General features: G+C 34.4%; 1 protein-coding gene across 3 annotated transcripts in view; it reads right to left on the bottom strand.

Moving 5' to 3' along the window:
• Csmd3 (CUB and Sushi multiple domains 3) overlaps nucleotides 1-16,194 on the bottom strand; it is a 1,140,535-nt gene that overhangs the window by 954,455 nt on the left and 169,886 nt on the right. The window lies entirely within an intron of this gene.

The raw sequence follows: 16,194 nt of genomic DNA, 5'->3' as shown, positions 1-16,194 counted from the left end.
AGAATCTCAAAATAGTGTAATCTAAATAGAATGAAATAATAAAAATTATACAGTTTAATTATGTAAACTTCTAATCATTAACATACTATAATATTTATCATAGTGAGTAAACATACTAGAATACACATGTATAATAATAGAAAGCACTAAGGACCACTCACTAGCTGTTAAAGAATACAAGGGCATATAGATATCAGGAATATCAATGGAAACACTAATAGAACTTAAAATTTCCTCTTAGAGTTTCAAAAGTATCAAATACTGTGATATAACAATTATGACTGAAGTATTTTAGTGGTCACTGCTCATGAGCATATCAGTGATGAATATAACACAAATCATATTTCTCCTGGTTGTAAAAGGTAGCAAGACATTCAGGGTATATTGATGATAATGTTTAAAATAGCATTTGATTTAGTAGTACTTTAAATATATTCTGTTATTAGCACCAATTCTATCATTTCTCCAGATTAAGGGCTAATGAAAACTGTACTAACTAATGGCATCAGTTGATTGAAGCTGGTATAAAATTAGCTCATTGTTTGTTTGTTTTTTGAGATAGAGATTCTCTTAGTATCCCTGGCTGTCCTGGAATCCGTGTTATCGACCAGATTGGACTCAAATGCAGAGATCTGCCCGCTTCTCCCTCCCAAGTGCTGGGATTAGGGTCATGAGCTACCACTGCCTGGCTAGGTTAGCTTTTTTATAATAATATTCACTAGAAACTCTATGAATTACTTGATAATTTGATATTTATAGAAGTCAATTATTTTGCTATTTATCAAAGTCAATTCCATCAATGAAAGAATTTCTTAATGATTAAAAGAAGCTGATGAGTAGAAAGCAGCAAACATTTTTGTATTTAAGTATGGAAAGAAATTGTCTTCAAATTTGACCTTGTTATAGGAAGAAAAATAATAGAGTTTAGCTCTGATAAAACCAGACATTCCTTTTAAATAAAACTAAAATGTGGCTCAAAGGTGCTCTTCTAGAATAATATAATTGAGAAACTGAACCTGAGAGTTAGAAATAAAAAAAAAATTAGAAACAATGGATCAGTTACTCATCCGGTGTGTCATAAAAGGAACAGGGTCAGCTGGATCCTGAGCTTTGTTTCTGGCATTTAAAATAAGCATTTTTAGTGGAGTGATATCCTCGGGTGGTTCTTTTAAATATAAGTGAGGAAAAGCCTGATTAGAAGGAATAGTGTAGAAAAAGAAATGCCGGGTAAAGGGAAAGAAGCTTTAGGGGCCAACAGCTTGAGTCTATCACTAACTACCTAGGGCTGTAAATGTTTAACAGCTTGCTTGCTCGCTGGAAAAGAGAAGTAGAGAAAATAAAATAGGAAAGGAAAAGAAGAAATGAATCTGCCTTTTACAGTCCTCTGACTTACATAAATAACTCTCAAGTACTTGATGCTTCCTGTCCACTGATAGTACAAATGTTGCTGGAATGATCCAGGCCATAAATTGTTCCTCTGATAATCTGAGCCTTCTCCAGAACAGTGTTATCTAAAAGTTTCTTGATTCTGTTACTTTTTCTCTATATAAAGATTTGACTATATATATATATATATATATATATATATATATATATATATATATTTAACGGAATTGCTTTGCATAGAAGCAATAAGAATATGAATTACACTTATCAATTATTAGTATATTAGTGGCTTACATTGTTTCTACTCATCAAATGGTATGCAACATAAATGTGTTATTAAGGATTTTCTAATATCAAGCCCCATGGTAGATATTTAAAATATGTTTTGCAAAGCATTATTAAATCAACACATCTGGATCCCATGTAATCTTTATTATTAGAACTACAATACTTTTAAGTTAATGAAATGTTCTGTACAAAATGACATGAAGCAAGGATATATGACATTTCTTATTCCGAAACAATGATCAGTTCTGATGTTCCTTTTTAGTCTCTCCCTTAAATAATATCTATTTACTTATTTCATGTGTTTTTCTGCATGCCTGTGTCAGTTTATGTGAACTACGTGCATGCAGGAGCCCACAGAAGTTACATGCAGGGGTCTGTTCCAATGGAATTGTAGTTACAGTTTTCAGTTACCGTGCGGGTGTTGTGAAACAAACCTGGGTCTTCTTCAAGAGCTAATTGAGCTCTTGACTCCTGGCCTATCCCTCCAGTCTATCTACTTTTATCTTATTTATAGTGACTTCTTTTTATTCCGGACTTCAACTTCATATGCAAAATAAGAGTATCTTCCCAAAACATATTATTTTGCTATTAATAAAAATAGAGTTGTGAGATTTAAAGGTAAATGGATGGAGCTAGAAACAAACATTTAGGATGAGGTAATCCAGTCCTAGAGACACAAACATTGCATATTTTCTCTTATACACGGACATTAGTTTTGAAGCTTTAGATTTGTGTTTTATTTAGAATAATTACTGAGGTTAGGTAGATACAAAAGGTCTAGCCAGCAGGGAGGTAAGGATTTCCCAAGGAAAGGGAGGTAGGGTAGTGTTATAAAGAGATTAAAGGGAAATCTATAATAGGATTAAAGGGGGAGGGTATGGGAGAAGGATGTAATAGAGGGATATGGGGAAGGGCAACTAACACTAAAGGCCTCATGAAAAGTCACATGGAAACCAACTATTGTCTACTGTAGAAACTTCCTAAAATATATACATGCATGAAAGGAATGTAGAGTTCCCATCGAATAGAGGAGACAATGCCTTATCTACTCATTATATGCAACCAGGTGATACCCCCAGCATCAAGAACACATTACATCTTGCTGAACCCTTTGTCCAAGGGAAATTAGGCTAGTGTTCAAATAGAAGTCTTATCCCTGCTGAATATACTTTGTATACTGCTGGGGGAGAAAAGTAATCACTAATATCACATAGCTGTGAATTATGTGGGCTATAATAGTGACCTGCCTGCAGAATGTAGTCGTGTAACAGAGTCATTAGTGTTGTGGGAGTAACCAATCACTTTTTGCTTGGATTTAAGGCCCACTTCAAAATATTAACCCATACCTGATAGAGTTAAAATGGCTAAGAATTTGACACTTAGATATGCCATTAGATCTAAGGGAAAAAAACCTACTGCTATAAATCTGCTAAATGAACACAGCAATAAAATAACTAAATAACTACCAGTTACATACTTCTATACCTATATATCAGGACAACTCTTAGTCCTTATTAGATAAACTTTTTGCAATCGATGTTAATTAACACAGAGAACCAAAAGTGGACGATTTGTGGAGAGCAAGAAACTCTGGAGCACTCAGTCCTAAATGGGATACCTTTATCAAAACTCTCCCTGAATCTGAATCTTGAATAAACCATTTGAGTGGCCATTAAGGTTTATGACTGCTTATAGCTAAATGATAGATGTTATAAGTGTATTTGTGGTTATTATGGTTGGTACCTTGAAAGTTCTGCAAAAGCCTATGTTGAAGGCTTGCTTTCCAGCCAGAAGAATGGTTGGGATGTAGTAAAAATCTAGAAGATGAAATTTTTAAGTTCCCTGACTGCCATGCAGTAAGACATTTCGCTGCTGAAAAACTCCTTGTCATGCTTGTCCACCACAGGTCAAAAGAAAGAAAGCGAAGTATCCTTAGACAAAAATCTCTGAAACCCTGCATTGATTATCTTAATTGTTTCATCATAGCTAAGGAAAACTAACACATCTGTCTTGTCAGATACTGGCACAGACTGTTCATCTGGAACACAATTGTAGGTAGAAATGAGTGCCAAAATCATTGATGAACCTTGTTTCATTAAAGTTTTAGAAGTTATAAGTAGAAACTCTTACAGGTGACTAAAGAATCAAAATAATGTAAGGAAAATAAGTAGAAAATAGAACATCCTTGGGAACATAGAAAAAATATTTTAAGGAGAGATAAAACTAGGATGCATTCCATTTTTTATAAGATTTTTATTTATATGTAATGTTATGCATCTGTGTGAGTGTATGCCATATATACACAGGTGTCAATAAGGGCAGAAGAAGGCTTCAGATCTCATGAAGAAGTAACTGGCACTTGTATCCTCTGGGACAGCATCAAGCACCCTTAACTGTTGATACATCTCTCCAGCTATATTAAATACATCTCTCCAGATATATTAAATTCTGAAGACTGGTACAATAGTTTGAGAATTGTTCCTTAAATTTAGTAAATTATTATTAATAATTATGCTGATTAGTTTTCCAGTTCTGAGATCAAACAGTTGAGATAAAGTATTTATAAGGAAGAAATATTTATTTTGGATATGGGTTCAGGGGCTTTTAGTCAAGGTCCCTCAGATCCATTGCTTTTGATCATGTCAAGAAGCCAACCTGCTCTACAGATGAAAAACAGGGAACATAAAATGGGAAATTGTTCTCCAGATTTGGTAAATTGCAATATTACCTTGAAAATAATAGATTCAAATAAATATTAGAGCCAAGTCAGTTAGGTAAGAATAGAAAGGAAGAGGCAATCATCGTGCTACAGGTTAACTTTTTCAGAGCCTTTTCTACAGGAGTAATCAGGTCGCAAGTATAGTTGAAGATAATGCAGACTTGGGAGATGTTTGTTCATTTGATCATGTTTATCCTACCAAGAGCTAATAAGGCATGACTTTGTGGAAACAATGGGTGAGATTTATTAGAAGCAAATTGATAATACATAAAATGTACCTAATCATGCACTGTGGTAAATTTTATTTATCAGTATTTTATAAGCATTGAGTGTCTCAATAATATTAGTTCTAATGACTGAACACAATAATACAATTTAATATAAGTTTTAAATGTACAACCATGACAAAAATTGACTTGTGTGATGAATGTCTCTCGGTGTTCTGTAAACAGCTCTGAGTGAAAAGGCAGACAGTGTGTGGAGGAAAAATGAAATCTTCAGTTACTGATACTGTTAACATATTTTCCACTGTAAATAAAACCATATCAGCTTGACTCAAGAGGGTAAATTCAATAATATAGGGCTACAGTTAAAGAGATTTAAAAATAATTGAAATGTAATCTATGATATTTCAGGTTAATTCCTTAAATTGGTAATGTGGAATCTTTTAAATTAGTCACAGATAGGCTGTATTAAATTTCTGGAAAATAAGAACTTAGAGCCTTAAAATTGGTGAGCTCAGAATTTATATTTATATTATAAAAATCTTTATACTATCTAACAAAGATAAATGTTTCCTGTATCAGAAATCTTTCTCAAACTCATGTAATCTGAAAAAATTAATATATAAATCCCCCTGCTTTCTTGAATTAAGCATATTTGAAGTATTTAACTTGTCAAATCTCTCATCTGAACACTTAATCTTAATCATTTGGCTTGATCTTGTGTCATATTTGCTTTCCATCACTGTTACAGTTTAAGGAAATAGTTGTGGTATTCTCCTATGCATGAACTAATTGTATGTATAACAAAATCATCAACAATAAACTTTTTATGTAATGCCACCTTTATGACATACTTCTCTAAGTAGATGTTTATTAAATTTATAATTCAGATCATGGTCAAATTTTACATCAAAAACAGAAGTTTTACACACACACACACGCATATACATATATATATGTATAATGAGAATTGAAAAATAACTTACTGCCTATTTTCTTTTTTAATATAATAATGACATTTTAATCCTACTTGGTTGCAACACTTATTTTCCCAGTATCTGATATGTAGAGTCAAAAGGATCTCAAAATTCAACCAATCTATGTATATAGGGAAAACCTGCCTTTAAAACAGGAGGAAAGGAATGGCTGTTTAAAATACTACATTAATCATGTTTTATCTTTCATTTAGTTGACTCTATCAATCTTTTCCTTAGGGGTATGTTTTCAATTTGTCTTTTGATGTTGGAAAGGTTTTCTCTGCTATGATCTGATAAGGCTCTGCTGTATTTATTTTATCATTCAGTTTTGGTATTTATTCCTTTACAGTCATCTTGAAAATTCGCTGTGGAAATTGTACAGATAATTGACATCAGTCATCTTACGTTATAATATTACCATAGACTAAAAGCTGTAATAATTATCATAGGAAGATAAAAAGATGGAACTTATTAATAATATAGACAGATACATCCCACTGAAATGAAATGGATGCACTACACACTACAGGGAGTGTTCAATGTCCACCCACCTGCATTAAGGAGAAGGATGAAGACCACAGCCATCATTTCCACAGTTATCCAAATGGGCTATGCACTTAGAATTTTTCTTTCTTTCTTTCTTCCTTCCTTCCTTCCTTCCTTCCTTCCTTCCTTCCTTCCTTTCCTTCCTTCCTTCCTTCCTTCCTTCCTTCCTTCCTTCCTTCCTTCCTTCCTTCCTTCTTTCTTTCTTTCCTTTCATCCTTCCTTTCTTTCATCCTCCCCCTGCTTTTTGTTTTTCAGGACAGAGTTTCTCTGTGTAGCCCAGGCTGGCCTGGAACTTACTCTGTAAACCAAGCTGTCCTTGAACTCATAGAGATCCACCTGCCTCTGCCACCCACGTGTTGAGATTAAAGGCATGCAGCAGCATGGCCAGCTTAGAATGTTTTTCCTTTATTAAACACTTAGTGAAAATAATTCCAAATAAATAAATACAATCTTGAACCTTTTAGTTGTCTACTGATCACACTTATTTTATTTGTAATTTTAAAAATTATTAATGATTCTCAAACCCATATTGATTTCTTATTTCTGTGATAGGAAAAATAGACATGTAATACAAATGATTATTCAACCATTTGTAACGATTGCCACACCTTTGGTAAAAGCAGTGACCCACCTCATTTAGCAGCAGCCTAGGGGAATTATCTCCACTGAGAGCTCAGGACAAGTTTGATTAGACTTTTCTATACCAAAGTCTCACTATCTTAGTTCAGGGCCATTCTTTTCTGTAACAGACTGTGTCTATGATGTCCCTTGGCCATTTTCTCCCTGTCTATGGGAATTGAGAGTTCCAGAAACCTAGTGTTTTATATTCTTGCTATTTCTTTGGCTGAACATAAAATAGGGTGTTTGATGTTGATGCCATGTAGTTCTATGTACTCTGGCTTCTGCGGGATTGACTGAATCTGTGGGAGATAAATTTGTTAACTTTAAAGGAGGTTGGAAATGTCTGAAGCTTTATAGTTGCTGATGATGTCTATATCCTCAAAACTGTGGTGTACATACAGATAGGTCATTAGTCTCTATTAAGTTTTTCACTGTAGAGCAACTGATAGCATTTAATCAAACAGAGTGAAACAATACCATGTTACAGTTTCAAAGCTACATGTTACAAAGTGCTATGTTCAGTTTAAAGGCTGATCATCTTTTTTAAACCCCAGTGTCTATAAAAAGATGATTTTTTTTCTTAATCCAGAAACTTGATAGTCATTAGTTCTTTTTTATTTTTTGAAAATACATTCTTTTCTCATACAATGCATCCCAACCACAGTTTCCTCTCCCTCCATTCTTTCCTCCTCCCTGGATCCCCTATCTTTTCTTTCATTCCCCTTAGAGAAAGGGCAAGTCTCCAAGTTGAAAATTTTATAGTTGCTGAATGAACTCTGAAGGTAACAAATAATTTCTAAGTAAGTTTTACATAGATTTCACATACTTCCATAAACACTCTCCAGTGAGCTGGGAATACTGCCTGGTGTATAGCTGTTCTGAGCAGTGAACAGTTAGCTCAGAGCTGTAACAGACAATTTTCCCACTTCTATTAGGGTATTTCTCTTTACTGCTGTAGGAATATTGTGCATATGATTGTATCATTTTCTTTCCTTGATTCACCCTGAACATGGATGGATGACAGATTGACAGCATTGTGATTCCTGTGAAACCTTTTAAAAAAGGGTACAACTACTATATTCTTCTGCACAGACAATACTTGGGACAGCCATCACAAGAAATTTCTTTTTTTGGATAATACATTAGCAAAGACAAACTAGATAGCAGGTCATATCTGTTCCTTTCATTAAATACTTTTTAAAGAAGTTAAATGTAATTAAGACCTGATAATCCATGTGAATATATTTGTTATTTATTATTTATGTGGTGGAACATAAGAGGTACTAAGTATAATGCAGTGAATGACATTTACTGAACAAACTATTTGAAATATTTTCTGATACATTAAAATGTGGAATCAAACAAAAGTTTTAAAACTTACATTTGAGCCAGGCTGTGGTGGCAAACACCTTTAATCTCAGGATTCAAGAGCAAAGGCAGGCAGATCGATATGAGTTCGAGGCCTGCCTGGTCTACAAAGTGAGTTCCAAGACAGCTTGGGCCATTACACATTGAAACCCTGTCTTAAAATAAAAGAAACAAACAAACAAAAACATATGTTTGAGCAACTTACTATGGTTTGGTGAGGAGGCTAATAAGTTAATAAATAATTCTGAGGCTGAACTCACAGTATAATGTAATGTAATTAATATAGAGTTGTAACTATAACAACTGCTGTGGGATATCATTCTGTATGCTGTGAATGTGTATTGCTCTGATGGGTTGATAAATAAAATGCTGATTGTCCAGTAGCCAGGCAGGATAAGCAGACAAGGATAATTCTGGGAAAAGTAAGGCTGAGAGAGGAGATGCCAGCCAGATACAGAAGAAGCAAGATGACAAGGCAGAACTGAGAAAAGGTACCAAGCCATGTGGCTAAACATAGATAAGAATAATGGGTTAATTTAAGTGTAAGAGCTAGTCAGTAATAAGCCTGAGCTGATGGCCATACAGTTTGTAATTAATATAAGCCTCTGTGTGTTTATTTGGGTCTGAGTGACTGCAGACTGAGGGGGACACAGAAAAACTTCCAGCTACAAACAACTATGAAAATATTTATTGGCTTTGTAAGGCAAAAATATTTTTGTATTTTTATTAGAATTAAACTAGTCAGATTTGTCAACTAATCTTCATTCTAGCATCTACAAAAATGAAAACTCATGGCAGTTGGCATATGACACGTTTAGCAACATATTTAAATATGTATATTCATTGCAAAATGTGATTATCATTCCATTCTAAATAATAAGATTAATCCTTTTATATCATCCTATCCTTGCCATATGAAGCACTCAGATAGGTATTATAAACTTAGTATATTGATTGCTTTATAAAATAATCTTTACTAAGACAGTAAAATATTCATTAGCATATAAATAATAATTTTATGGATTTTGTCCTAAGTAATTAAATAAAGCTTGCATCTACCTTCATGCATTTTCCTGTGTTTTATTGCTTTCAAAACATGATATATATTATATATTCCCTCATTATCTGTTCCAATGGCTTGCTCTACTCTATCTATATCAGCTGAGTTTTAACAAATATTCATTAATATTTGTAATATGCCAAGAATATGCTGAAATTGGAGACAGGTATACAAATGTATAAAATTTATCACACAACCTCAAGGTTCCTGCAGATTTTTGTGAGTAAAATATCCAAAACATGGAGAGCAATATTGAAACATATGGATACTCTGAACATAAAAACAAAAGGCCATAACATTAAGTGCAACTTTGTATTTATGGAATTATTTTCTGAAAATGATTGCATCTGTACAAATTTAGGGAGAAAATGGACTAAGATTCATACACAGAATGTGCTGAGCAAAACAGAGAAACTGTAGTGGAGCTGGAGTCATTTAAAACACATCATTCATGAGAAATCTGAAATATGTTCATATGACAGTTCTGTAAATTCACACAACTCATAGCTCGAAACAAGACTGGAGATTCAGGCATTTGTGGAGACTATGCTACTCATTGATAAACTATGAAAAGTACAAAGTGTTACCTCTTTCTAACAACATTCAAACCATTGAAGCTTTTCTTATAAATAGGGTAAAATATTGCTATCTTCTTTGAAATGAAGACACAACATGAAAGTCGATAAATCCACATGTGTATATCCAAATCCATATTTTCATTATAACATTGTGTTTAAGGAGTGGATTGATCCTTAGGTTAGGAATTTCTTCTCCCCTTCTTTTCCCAATTCCTCTCCACTTCCTTTCCCCTCAAGATCCACTCCCTTTCTGTCTCTCATCAGAAAACAAAACAAGCTTCTAAAGGATAATAGCAAAATATAACAATGGAATAGGACAAAACAAACAGAATAAAAGGAGCCCAAGGAAAGACACAAAAAACATATATAGATATAGAGACCCACTCATTTGCCTGTTCAGGAATCCTATAAAAGCACTAAACTGGAAGCCATAATATTTACCCAAAGGGCATGTATGGTGAAAAGAGAGAAAAACATGAAGTAAGAAGTTTTTTAAAATATAATTTAAAAATGCCCTGGCACAACAGTATAATAAATTCTCTGTTTAACAAGAAAGTAATTATGGAATTAGAATATGTCAGTGACTAAATACATCCACTCTGTGGAAACCCAAAGGTAAAGAAATTCTATCTCACCAATAGGCAGAAATGATATTGCTTGCATCATGTTTTCTAAAACATAACATGCTTCTTTTTTGTTGTTGTTGTTTCTGTTTTGTTTTTTTTGTTGTTGTTTTGTTTTGGTTTTGGTTTTTTGGGGGGCGTTTTTTGAGACAGGGTTTCTCTGTGTAGTTTTGGTGCCTGTCCAGGATCTCACTCTGTAGACAGGCTGGACTTGAACTCATAGAGATTTGCCTGGCTCTGCATCCCAAGTGCTAGGTTAAAGGCGTGTACCACAACCGCCAGGCTACATCCTTCTTTATAAATATGTTTAAGGAATTATTTAATATTTGCAAGGTTACAGCACAGCATTCTCTTGTTGCAACTCAGATGTTCCCAAAGAATGACTGCTTAGATTCTGAGCTGTATGCATTTGCTCGAAATCATGCTTAGAATTTCAAAGCTTAAGAGTTGAAAACAGATCCTGAAATGCAAAACAAGCAGTAAGATGTGTTGATGTTCTCAGAAAAAAAAGAAAAAGGTAACATATATGATAAGTAGAATTTAAATAGTCTAACTCTTCTTTCTATGCTCAGTATTTATTAAAACAAATTTCTGTAGCATTCTTAAATACATTATAAGATGTATTTATCTTTGTTCAAATTATTTTAACATGTATTGCAGAGTGTTCTTGTTTTAGCCTTACTTTTGTACTATGATATACTTGAACAGATTTGTTTAAGTGCAAATTGAAGTCAGGCATTTAAAACTTCTTTAGAATTTATACAGATTGCAATGGTCGACCATTTCAACACATTTTTTGAAACTGGCCTGGGTTATTTTTTCATAGACTCTTGCTTTTTGAAAACTTATGCATGATTTTCTAGGGTAAGAAATTCCCATAACACCATGGTGACTAGACAAAGGAAAATTTCTGTGAATGCTGCACAATATTAGAGTTCTCAGCCACATTTCTTATAGTACTGAATTAAATTATAAAAATGATGGTGATCAACACGGAGACAGCCATCTGGTCAAGGTGCCAAGAATAAGAGTTACTGGAAACTCAGCCTAAAGGGAACACATATACAGAACTCCCTCCTCCCCAAGTGTCTTTTGGATACAGACCAACAGCTGCACATATGAATGCACACTGGTTCTGACAGCATGAACAAAACCCATGCAAGCTAAGCCAGACCGAATCCCAGCATGCGGAGGGGAGTTGGGCACTAAGTCTCACCCATGCTGGGGAGCTATTGGCAATTGTTAGCTTCTAAAAGAGGGAAAAGCAGTTTTCTCTAAGGGTGGAGCCTCTGGTAAGTCAAACACTCTCCAGTGAAAGACCACACATCCAATAACATCTGGTCAGAACAAATGGTCTTGATTGGTAAATAAATAAATAAATAAATAAATAAATAAATAAATATAAATAAATGAATGAATGAATGAATGAATAAATAAATAAATAAATATAAATGAATGAATGAATGAATGAATAAATGAATAAATAAATAAATAAATAAATAAATAAATAAGAGGCAGAAGAAGACTATGCAAATTTGAGTAGGTTGGAGGGTGAAGATGGGGACATGGATCTAGGAGGAGTTGGGGTAGAGGAGAAAATGCAATCAAAGTATATATGAAATTCTCAAAGAACAAGTAAAGCTACTTTTGAAGGGTATCTGTATGTGTCTGAGCCGTGTTCATCACATGTAGAAAGGCAGAAGAGACATAGTCACCATTTATTCCATAAAGCCATAAAGACATTTCTTTCTTTTTTTTGTTTTTTTGTTTTTCGAGACAGGGTTTCTCTGTGTAGCTTTGCGCCTTTCCTGGGACTCACTTGGAAGCCCAGGCTGGCCTCGAACTCACAGAGATCCGCCTGGCTCTGCCTCCCGAGTGCTGGGATTAAAGGCGTGTGCCACCACCGCCCGGCAAGACATTTCTTATTAACTGGGCTCTTATCAACATTTGACATTTGTTTGTTTGTTTGTATGACCTAGTATGAATTAGTATTTCTCAAATTCATTGTTTCAGAAAACATGATGGCCTTTTTCTTCCTGTTTAGAATTCACACTAAACTGCACATAAGAGCAACATTCTGTGAATAAATGTTTTCAAACAGTGATGAGAAACTCTTGTGGGCCGCAAGAATATATTATAGAGATTCAGCTGTGTATTAAAGCTGTACTTTGACCGGTCAATGGTCTGTCAAAAGGCAAGCTATTTATTATGAATATTTGGTGTTATCTGGCTTATAATATTTCAGCTGTATTCTGCTATGAAATTCTTGTATGCCCAAATATTCCCAGACCATTTGGCAAATACTTCAGCTCCTCAGACCTGGTGAACTTTTAGATAACTAACTCCACCCCCCTCCACCCTAAGCCTGGGAGACAAGCTGGCTGGAGATGCATAGCTTTGCTTCTTGTGCAAATGAAGCTCAGACTATCCCCTTATGCCAAGCCTGGGGCGTGGCAGAGAGATTGACTGAGGACAATAGGGCGTTTTACATAACCAGGTGCTGTAAGGGCTGGAGTGGAATTCCAGAGGCCGACACAGAACCACAGAGAGAGGAGAGGAAGAGTGAAGGGTGAGGCAGGAACAGAGGACACTGAACCACATGGCCAGAGAGAAGAGAGGAAGACAGAAGTTCAGTAGGGGGTAAAGCAGATCTCTTGTAGAGTTTATCAGTGCCAGGTGTAAGAAGCCAGGAAGGATATAGATGGAGAACAAAGGGATGGAGGAGAAAGATCAAGTCAAAAGCATGGGAGTTTACTAAAACTATGAAAACAGGATAACTGGGCACAGAGAGGAGCTGAATGTGAGGACAGGGTGAAACTGTAGATAGAATTGACTTAGAAGAATAAAGCGAACAGACTAAAGAACTCAGTGTATCTAGATTCATTCCCATGCTGCTGGTAGTGTCACTTCTGGGCCCCCTGGGGTAGTATAATATTAAGACTGGTCCTTAATATTATACAAAAAGAAATGTAAGCTAATATTAGATAAAAAGAAGGAAAAATGAAGAAATAAAAAGCTGGATATTAAGATCAAAAATAACGTGTATAAATTTCAAAATTCAAAGTTTGATTCTAAGAAATTTAACAGAAAATTATTTTTATTACATTACAAAGAGCTTCCTAAAGTCTATATTATTAAAAAAACAGGGACTTCACCCTACATTGCTTTAATTTAATGATCTATAGTAGCATAATAAAGTTAGTAACAATACAAAACTTCTTGTGAATATTAGCTAAAGATGTGTTACATTCTTTTATGCTGTGAAATATTTCTATAATGATGCAAAGATGTGTTGCATTCTTTTATGTTACATTTGTTTAACTCTGTAAAGCTGTGTTACTTTGCCTGTCCAAAATACCTGATTGGTCTAAAAGAGAACCGAACAGCCAATAGCTAGGCAGGAGAGAGAAATAGTCAGGGTTTGATATGGATTCACAACACGCCCCCATGGTTGGGCATGGTTGCACATGCCTGGTGGACCTAGTCACTTCCGCCTAGTCATTTCTGGGTCAAAATGTCTCGCATGACCAGGACCTCTCTTGGCTTTGCGTGGTTGTGTAAAGCATGCAGCCAGCACAACCATGTGATCTATATGCATGCGTGGAATAGCCACATGGGCCTGTGTGCGCAGGTGCGGCCCAGCCTTTATAAGCTGGCACCATGATTCCCGGCTCCATCTTTACTCACATGTCTTTTCACAGGCTTGTACACCTCCGTCTCTTTATCTGATCTTAATAAAACTTATGTTAGTGGATTTTGTAGTGTTTCATGATGTTTCCTCGCAGGGTAAGAGTGCAGCAAATAACCAACAGGGTTAACATGCAAAGAGAATAAATAGGAGGACACCTTGAACCAGCCACAAAGCCACACAGCCAGCTATGGAATAAGAAATAAAGGTATATAGAATAGAGAAAAGTAAAAAGTCCAGAGGCAGAACGTAAAAGAGAAATGGGATAATTTAAGTTAGAAAAGATGGCAAGAAACAAGCCAAGCTAAGGCCAGGCATTCATAAGTAAGAATAAGTCTCTATATGTTTATTTGGAAGCTGAGTAGTGGCAGGCCCCCAAAGAGTACAAAGAGTAAACAAACAAACAAACAAACAAAAAACCAGCTACAACTTTTGGTGAAGATCACAGTTGGATTTATGTTTTTCGGCCATTTATTTTATATTGGAGAAATTGATTAGTACTGTTTGATAATTCAGTTCTATTCAAGGAGAAGAAATGTGAGATTTGGAGAAGATTATCACAATCTTTTGTTTTATTACATGGCAGTAAACAAATCTAACGAAAAATACACAGTACCACTGTCAGAATGGTTCAGTGAGCCAGTGGCTGGTGCTGAGACACATGAATCACGGTGAAAGGGGACGTATCTGGAGTAGATATGTGGGGCTTCCAACTCATAAGAAGCACACATATCAGTTCCACAAGCTTGAAGGATAATATCACAGAATGGCAAAAAGAATAAGCTTTGAAGTTGAGATTTTCCAGTACTTTCTGATGAGAGCTCAGCTCATGTTTTTACACCACTTCATGAGACCCTAAACAAGTAACCCAAGTGAGATCATTAAGGTTTTCCACCTCAAAGCGACAGGACTGCATATTTGTCTCATACTAGACTAGGAAAATGATGGTAAGTTGTTATTACAGTTCTAGAACATGATATACAGCAATGATAATCAGAGTGTGGTGGCCAATCTTTCACTGCTACCTGATTTACTTTGTCATATGTTTATAATTAAAACATTTCAAAATTGCATTTGAAAACCTAGTGTCAATTTCTCCTCTAGAAAAAAGATGACAGAAATTTAACTATGACAGACTGAGAAATAGAGAGTTCTATTTATAATAACAATTAAAGCTATTTAGATATTTTTGAAAACGAATTTATAAAACTTGACAGCCAAACCAGAAAACATGCTAACATCAAAATTCACCACCTGTTATTATATTTTTCAATACATTGTACTTGTCTGGAGTGTAAAATAACCTAAAAATAACTTTGTGCTTAATGAATAGGATATAAAATTTTTCTTAAAAAGCACTTAGAAAATATTTGGGTTCCTAACATCCTAAGTATTGTCAAAATTACACTTAAAGTTTTGTGATGGTAGTAATGAATATATATGAATTAACTTGCCAAGACTAATAAAAAATACTTAGCTATTGAAAAATACTTCACAAAAATGATTACAATGAAGAATGTCTCTGAATTCATTTTCTCTTGAAAGACAAAAAAGTTCAGAAATGTATGCAGTAGAAAACTGTCTTTAGAACTTCTACATAGGATATTATTTATGATGCATACTTTATTTTTTAATATTTTATTTTATTTCTCTGGTAAAATATATTTTCTAGAAAGAAATAAAACACTGGCTCAGATAACATTTATTTTGTAACTTTCTCAGATGTAAAATGTTTAAATTTGTGTTGTTGGATTTGTGGAGTTTTTTTTGTGATTGCTTTCTAGTATGTTCTATAAACATCCTATTATACATTGCATTAGTATATAGGTTAGAAGAAACTGTCCAGTGATGTCACTCAGTACTGCATTGTGCATAGAAATAATAATAATAAAGTATTTATTTGTATATATATTAATGGCAATGTTAGATCTGACCGGCTAAATTTTGAAAACATAGTCTTAGAAAGAAACATTGAAATCTGATAGAATACTACTGTGATTAAGGGGACAGACTTCCTTATATAATGTAAATACTCTTTCTGAATAATGAAAAAAATATAAGTCCATGATTTCTATGATAAATATTCAAGATAGATTACTTTTATCATTAGACATTT

This window comes from Peromyscus eremicus, chromosome 20 (assembly GCF_949786415.1).
Source record: "Peromyscus eremicus chromosome 20, PerEre_H2_v1, whole genome shotgun sequence".
In the NCBI taxonomy this organism is placed as follows: Eukaryota; Metazoa; Chordata; class Mammalia; order Rodentia; family Cricetidae; genus Peromyscus; species Peromyscus eremicus.
Note: the sequence above shows the minus strand (reverse complement) of the source record. Positions and strands in the feature narration are given on the sequence as shown.